Consider the following 8,933-nt stretch of genomic DNA (forward strand, 5'->3'; position numbering starts at 1 on the left):
TTGAAGATGTCCTGAATACTAGATTAACCTTCGTGCTAGAAACCCGTGAGCTGCTCGATATCCATCAATGTGGTTTTAAAAAGCATCCTCCACTAATGACCATCTAGTTCGTCTTGAAAACACAGTACGAGAAGCATTTATATGCAAACAACACTGCCTTGCTGTCTTTTTTGATTTAGAGAAGGCATATGACACAACCTGGAGGTTCGGGATTCTTAAAGATCTGGCCAATCTTTGCATCCACGGCAGCATGTTGAACTGCATAAAAGACTTTTTGTCTAACCGTTCGTTCCATGTGCGCTTAGGCTCAACTCTGTCGAAAAGTTTCGTTCAAGAAAATGGAATACCTCAGGGGTGTATTTTAAGCACAACACTTTTTATGATAAAAATAAATTCCATGGGCAAAATAATCCCAAAATCCATTATGTATTCAGTATACATCGACGATCTTCAGATAGCCTGCACGTCATCAAACATATCAACATGCAAAAGACAAATACAGCTAACAATAAATAAACTAGCAACATGGGCAGATCGAAATGGTTTCCGCTTTTCTCATCAGAAAACTGGTCATTCTCTTTTCACTCAAACGAGGTGTACAGACAGACCCCACCCTACACCTGAACGAAGCCGAATAACCTGTCCAAAACGAGCACAAATTTCTAGGCCTACTTTTTGACAAGAAACTCTCCTTCCTTCCGCACATCAACGCGCTGAAAAAGAAAGCATCTCGATCTCTGAACTTACTTAAAGTTCTTTCATGCAAACACTGGGGTTTTGATAGGGTATGCCTCCTACACATTTACCGTTCTGTTATACGCTCCTGCTTAGACTATGGGTCCATAGTGTATGGCTCACCAAGGAAGTCATATTTGAACCCCCTTGACCCAGTACATAATTTAAGTTTACGTCTTTCAACTGGTGCATACAGGACGTCTCCTATACACAGTCTGTATGTAGAAACCAATGAACGACCCCTTTCAGACCGAAGAACCATGCTTACATGTTCGTACATTCTAAAAATTCGTTCGCTACCGAAACACATCTGCTACCCAATAGTTACAAGGTGCCCATCACGAAGATTATTTACCAACAAACCCCAAGCAATAAGACCACTCCACTTCGAGGAGAGATGCCAAGAACTAGATATAAGGGACACGTTGCCTCAGATAGCCCGAAAACCCAATCCACTCCCGCCTTGGTATTGCCAGCCTTCAGTCTACGACTTCACATTAACACATCTTCAAAAAAACAAAAAAAAAAACACCACAGGAACACATACAAGAATTTTTAGCACTAAACGAAAAATACGCGGTATACACAGCGTTTTATACTGATGGCTCCAAATCGGCAGGATACATTGGCAGTGCTGCGATACAAAACATTTGGGAAAAACCGGTACGCCTACCTCAGTGTGCATCCATTTTTACTGCAGAGTGTTACGCAATCTCTCTAGCTGTAGAAAAAAATAATAAATGAGAACGTTGAAAACAGCATAACTTACACACATTCACTAAGCGTACTAACAGCACTTCACCCTAGAAATACAATTACACCATTAATCGGCGACATCCTACATAACATAAGAACCACAAGACAAGGACACAACATAAAATCTTGCTGGGTGCCCAGTCACGTCGGAATCGGTGGCAACAAAAAAGTAGATGAATGTGCAGCGAAAGCTCAACATAAAAAAATCACCAGAACAAGAATTCCTTACAAAGACTGTATGAAATTAGTGCACCATACACTGAGAAATAAATGGCAGACTACATGGAATAATGAAGTAACAAATAAACTACACCTGGTATGGAAGTCATGCTCGCACCGAGAACGCTTCATCGAAGTCATTTTATGTCGCCTTCTCATCGGACACACGCACCTTACACACAACTTCCTCCTGACAAAACAAGACAAGCCTGGCTGTGAAAAATGCGGAAATGAACTGGCTGTGAACTACATCTTATTAACATGCGTGCAACTCGAAACACTAAGGAAAAAATACTTTACTTCGTTTTATAATTAACATATTCCCTTTCACCCAGCATTGATTTTAGGCGAAGATGCACTTGTCGATACCACTCATGTTATTAGCTTCTTACGAGAAGCAGGTATCATCAGGGTGTCTACCAAGTTGACATTTCCAGATTCCCTGAGTTTTCCAGGTTTTCCCCGAGTTCCTTTGCAAAATTCTCTGAGTGATGCAGAACTATGTTTTATGCCAAGACGGGCTGAAACCATATCGCTCGATGCTGTCACTCTAGTAAGCATATGAAAAAAATTTAAAAAGACAACTTAATGAAATTTGAATACTAAGGAGTAGTGTTTATGCTATTCAAAAAAAGAATAGAAAGGAGGGGTTGGTAAAATGCACAGCAAATAAAAAGCCTTCGAAAAAATTGCAAATCGAGTCGGACATTCTCAAATACAAATAAAAAGGAAATGCCTACAGAAGCAAATATTGTCGAATATGAGCTATTTCTGTCAATTGATAGTAAGCTCAGTGGTATGAGGCCCGAATTTCGCCACAATTGAGATCCTCTCTCAACAGCTCGTAAGTCAACCTCAATTGTCCTGACATACTCTTAGCCCGCGAACGACGCCTCAGTGTTGTGTTTCACTGCTTTAAAGAAACTATTTTGGTTTGGATGAGGGGCACCTGCATCTCAGCATCAGCCAACACTGTTTTTTGAGCTCAAAACGGTGGCAGCCCGCTTCCTTTCCCGTTCATTCCCCAATGCGTAGGTCCTTTCTGTTCTTGTCCGCCTTCCGCCACTCATTCGCCACCCGGACCATTTGAAGCATCTTTTTGGTCAGTTTGAAAGTCCATGTTCGATTTTTCGAACTCCCCAGGGGCCGCAAAAACGTCCGAAAATCAGCCGGTTGAAAAAATAAATGCATGTCATTTACTGCCCTTAAGGGTTTAATCCGCCACAGGCACATTGGAAACGCTCTGCAGGCCTGTCAGTACGCGTATTAGGCATATTGGTGCTTGTACTGTGACAGGAAAAGCCGGGTGCACACGTGTATAATTAAGGAACACATACTGTGTCCCGTGGCAACCGCCCCTTCCCACGCTTGTTTTGCTTCACTGCAATACTTTTGCATATGCTTCACCAAGTAACATTTCTGTACAGAGGCAAAGCTGACTTTCAGTAACCGGCATTATGCAACGCACCGTGCTTTCCAAGCTTCTAAGCCAATTGCGAGGACCACAAAGGCGGAGTCCGTACCATTGCTGACAGCAGCAAATTCTTTCAATAAAAAACGCTGCACTCAACGGCGAGAAGCTTCATAGCGAACGTCGAAGCAGCTAGACCTAGCGTTGCCGCAGTGGTGGCTACGGCTGCCAGCGGATCATCGTGTGAGAGCGGCGGTTCGAGGCGGCGACGTAATCAAAATGGCAGCGGTGGTGGCTTTGAATAATGCCGTTTTGGAACTGCAGTCACGGCGAAACGTCTGGAAAATCGGACGGCGAAGAGTTCTTGCGTCCAAAATTTCAGACGTTCTGATAAATTGACTCTATGGGGTACGTGGTGGTGCCGCGAAGCCCTCCAAATTATCGGGAATCCGGAATGTCTGCCGTTGACTGTACACTGGCAACTCCTCCAGCCGACGACAGGGCGTCAAAGACTATTCATTACGATTCCTGTCTGTTACTCGAGCCAGCGTTACCGCGGTTTTCAACCCTTTCAATAAACTTACAGCTAATTTTTCCTGATAGAGGCACAAATTCCCTGAGTTTTCCCTGAGTTCTTCCAGACTACACAAAATCCCTGAGAATTCCTGGTTTTCCCGGTTTTCCCGGTTGGTAGACACCCTGAATAATTGAAAAACTATAAATGAGCCTACCCACAACTTTATATTGGGGTGAAGGCAACGGGCAGGGTTTTCATGAATCAAGAACACACACATTGTGTGCACAGGTTTCGCTCGCACGCACGTGTGCGCAAGTGCAGTATATTCCATATTCTTCTAGACATTCCGAGAAGCGAAAGTGCCTTGTTGAACAAACTGAAGTTTTCAAATTGCATCAGAAAATTTGTAAGGTACAAAGTGCGAACAAGCTGCAGTGGTGATAGCTTCGGATTGTAATTCGAACATGTGGGAAACATAATTCGGTTGCCAAGAAACTCAAAGCTTCAATTGGAAGACAGATATTCACGTGTACAAGTATGTCAAAAAGGTTGATGTGGGAAAACCTTTGGACGTCCATGGTAGGATATCTGAAACAGGTCCATGTGCTATATCTTTGGAACATCCGCAATGGGATATCCGGGACTGCACGTCCAGCGGATGTCCTATTTGTATCCGAAATGGCGCATGGACATGTGACATGATTTGGATGTCTTATGGATGAAGTGAAGTGGTTTCACTGTGAAGATATAAGTAGCCTCGACTTGAATTAAGACATCTAAATGTGCACTTAATGGAGTTCGGTTTTACGGTGACGTTCGAGCTGCAGCATTACCAAGCCATGCCGCCGCATATGCGCCTCGCTAGACTAACGAGAGTGAACAATTGGGTAGCCTGGAGTAGGCTCTACATTATTCTAGTACACTATAGGCTCTACTCATGACTATCATAGTTACCAATATCTGCAAATAAACGCCTTGCACGCGTTGTTTTGGGGAATCAAGCACTGCACCTAGCCACTGTTTTTATAGGTTGTTCTAAGGTCACGATCAATTGTTTTATGCATTAAACGTTTGTTCCGGTTCAAATTTGTCTATCGTGAGCCGACACGACCGCAGTGCATACTTGTAATGAATTTGCTATAAACGAAGGGAGACCAAGAAGCGGGCTTTCCCGCGCGATGAATCTTGCTGTGGAGAAGCTAGCTTTAAAGGGACAGGCAACCGCTCAGAACCTGAATCGAGATAGCCCCGCTGATGGAATGATTCCATATCGCAGTGGCTAAAACGAGCCATGTTTTCCCCATTAACCGTGGGTTTATATTTTTAGTTCATCACCAGAAGTCGCGAAATATGACCTTTGGCGACCCACGTGGCAAACACATGAAGCTGCATAAGAGGCCCCACCACGTGACCTTCTACTAGTGTATGCGGTTACTGGTACTTTTATTAGTATTGAAATGCAGTATACTTTTCATTATTGTATGTTTCTCCTGACTGATGATTTGCAGATAATCGTTTTTAGTGAGCAGAAAGTGACGCTGCCTTCGCCTTCGTTTTCGATGAGTTGACTTGGCTCGTCTATCGACAGGACAACGACGATGGGGGCCAGCCAGCCATGACGTAGGCGTGTACTTGGGGGAAAATGCGGTACAAATATAAGAAATGTCTGTGCAAGAACGTGAACTTATCGCATTAGGTTTTTGTTTTCGAAACTGGTTGTAAAGGTCAAAATGTAGGTAGGTGGTTAACCACAGTTTCATTCCTGTGAAAGCAGAACGATGGATGGCTTTCACAATTTGCGAGGCGGGCTATCGACATCGCTCTCACTTCTCAGCGTTGCTGGAGGAGGGACTCTTATTTTTTTAGAGGCTGCCGAAATCGAAAAATTCCGCATACTAAATATTCACACGCTTTTGGAAGTAACCGCTGCAGATGTAAACACTACTGAGGGCGAGCTTTGCGTTGCGCCATAAAAAACTAGGTCCTTAAAAGTTGGTTAGACCCTTTAAGCACAGCTGAATAAGACTGCTCGGGCAAGTTGGTGTGGTCTGCTAAACATTGTTTTTGGGCCCAAAAGGAGACATAGAAAGGAAGGCGCGCTCTCTCTCTGTCATTTCTCTGTACATCCTTTTGCGGCCAAAAACAATGCTTTCCAGTCTTTCCAGGGGGACTAAAAAAAAAAAAATGTCATGAACCATTCCACACTGCGGTGGCGGATGACCAGCGAAGCTGTGTAGCAAACGACAAAGAGCTGACGCAGAATTTTGAACAAAAATACGAATACATTTATTGTCTTGATCGGTGGTCATTGCGACGAAAGGCAGGCACACACATTTATTTTTGCACATTCACGTTCATTCGTTATACACATTCTTTATATACATTCGTGTTTTCATCTCGCAATATATTGAGGCAAAGAATTTGAGACCGAAGCCGCCTCACCTACTGGCAGTGGGCCAGTGCCGTCAGCGCCTTCGCAGAGGGAGGGGCGGTATGGGAACGCTAGCATGATGAGTGCCATCGGAGCCAGCTGTGGAAGAAGACGACGAAGGCGCGAGCAGTGGCGCGAGCGCGTTCGCGCGATTACGCCAAGGGACGCAAACGAGCCAGCTGTGGAAGACGATGATGAACGCGCGAGCAGTGGCACGAGCCATTGCTAATGGTGATAGTTTTTGCTGAACACATGCAGGTTTCATGGAACCCTAGCCATAAGCAGCTTCGCTGTAAAATTCCGCCGTGCCGTTCAATGTAACCGCTGAAGAAATGTGTCGTAGTGCCGAATAATTTTTTATGGCGGAGCTTCGTTGGACGAGCCAGCTGTGGAAGACGATGATGAACGCGCGAGCAGTGGCACGAGCCATTGCTAATGGTGATAGTTTTTGCTGAACACATGCAGGTTTCATGGAACCCTAGCCATAAGCAGCTTCGCTGTAAAATTCCGCCGTGCCGTTCAATGTAACCGCTGAAGAAATGTGTCGTAGTGCCGAATAATTTTTTATGGCGGAGCTTCGTTGGACGTTTTAGAGAGCTGGGAACCAGGAGCCGGTTTTTGCCTGTCTGTAGACTTATTGCAGTACCGGAAGCCATGACTTATTATCACCAACTCAAGAGGAAATGCTCCCCATAGCGCCCATGCATTGGAATATGCAATCGCAGGGACGCCGCCATGTTGCCACTGTGCAGGGGCCTTGGCGCAGGCGACGAGGCGCACGATACCGAGCCTGGATGGATGTTATGAGCGTCCCCTTTAGAACGGGGCGGTGGATTGTGCCACGAAGCTCTTGCAATGAAAAAAGAAAAAAAAAACACTATGAACTACCACGCCCAAATTTTCTGATCCCCTATTGCGAACTGTGCTTTTGTACGTCTCCGTCTTTTGTCGTTTCCCCACTTTTCTTCCACCAATCCTCCAATCGCCTCTTACTAATGCCTATTACGGACATCTTTGCTTTACCACTGCTCCCGCTGAACCCAAGGGCTTCAAGGAGGCTAGTGGTGCCTAAATCGACCGCTGGGTAGACGTCTTCACATTCTAATAAAACATGCTTCATAGTTTCCCTAGCTTTACCGCAGCAAGCACATGCTTCTTCTTCCTTCTTATATCTCGCTTTATAGGTGCCTGTTCTAAGGCATCCCGATCTCGCTTGGAAAAGTAATGAGCTTCCCTTTGAGTTATCATAAATGGTTTCTTTCCTGATTTCGTTTTTTCCTCTTAAGTAGTTACTCATGGCAGGTTTCCTTACCATTGCCGCCACTCATGAGATTATTTCAGCCTCTCTGACTTTCTGCTTGACCTTCTTTATTGCTGTGTTGCCCACCATACAGGTCGCATACGTGCTGGTAAGCTTCCTAGTTCTTTTCCTCCACTGTGAATCAATGTTTTTCCTGTACAGATACCTGAATACCCTCCCAGCCCATTGACTTTCTTCCATATTCCTCAGCCGTTCTTCATACTCAATTTTACTGCGAGCTTCCCTCACTTCAAAACTAGTCCAGCCCATATCACCCTGCATAGCTTCATTTGTAGTCTTCCCGTGAGCGCCCAATGCGAGGCGACCCACTGACCTTTGGTTCCCGTCGAGTCCCAGCTGATTGCACCCCTGATTTAAAGCAAATGATTTAAAGCCTCCCTCAGCATAGTAGCGCCATCTAGTTCAGTCGCCTGCAAGCGCATTCTTTCACACAACATAAAGTTTGCATCCAAGTCTTTCAGATATCTATCCGATCTTTCTGGAAAATATAAGGAATGAAGTTTACACATTGTCGATACGTACGTGCTACGTGTAAATGCTTGTTCTTGTATATTGTTTCGAATATATTTAGCGTTACAGAAATGTGTCGTAGCAACACTATAGCACTTTTCTTCGCGCAGCTTTTCTTCCAGAGGTAGAGTGCTAACTGTATGCCGGAAGCGAATACGTGCACAGCAATGCTGGTGGCGCCACCTTGTGAAGCTTCTGCCAAATATAGCACGAGGAACCTTGTTGAAACAATCATGTTGTCCTACTTGTGTAGTGGCGCAAAGTGCGTAAACATTAGCGTAAAGCGCATTTCTTTTTTTTCTTTTCCGTGAGAATAATAACGCAACAAAAATAACGTTTCCTCTCAACACAAAAAAGCATTGTGGTTGAGGAAAGCAACGCAAATGAGGCTGATGCACCCTTTTACGGACAGCGTACCGACCAAGGAACAGGCTTTTAGCATGCCATTTTGTGCGATGTCATGGTGGCGACATCTGCGACGGGGCCTGTTGCGTGTGTTTGTAAGTATGGCTACTTTCCCTAGAATATCTCTAGGGACTATAGTATGGCTACAATAAATGTTCACTGCGAGACGAATTGGGCCTCTGCTAACCGTAAGAAACATTTTTTTTTTTGAAATATAGTAAAATGATGGCCAAGACAGCTACATGTTTCATCAACTTATCTGCTGTTAATGGGCTGTGAACGAGGCTAGCCTTAACGCGCATAAAGTAGGATTTCTCCCTTTTTGCAAAGGACCCTTAATCGAAAGGAGATACTCCTTTGTCGTGCGTCACCTCGTGTGAACGCCTTTCCGATATTTGTCCCTTAGTTCAAAAAATGACTTTTGAGTGTCCATGTGTCAGGTTCCACATGCGTGCAGTGTGTTTGGCTGCAAAAACAAAGTCATATGGGCGCACCCTCATGCTGCGCTCAATCGACTCCGTAGTGGAGCAATGACAACGTTCCGTCTCCCACTGCTGGCAAGAGTTAGTGTGCTTACAAACACTACAGCATTACTGTTGAGCAGCTGTGTGCATGTACCACACAGCGG

Source organism: Dermacentor andersoni, chromosome 4 (genome assembly GCF_023375885.2).
Source record: "Dermacentor andersoni chromosome 4, qqDerAnde1_hic_scaffold, whole genome shotgun sequence".
Taxonomy (NCBI): Eukaryota; Metazoa; Arthropoda; class Arachnida; order Ixodida; family Ixodidae; genus Dermacentor; species Dermacentor andersoni.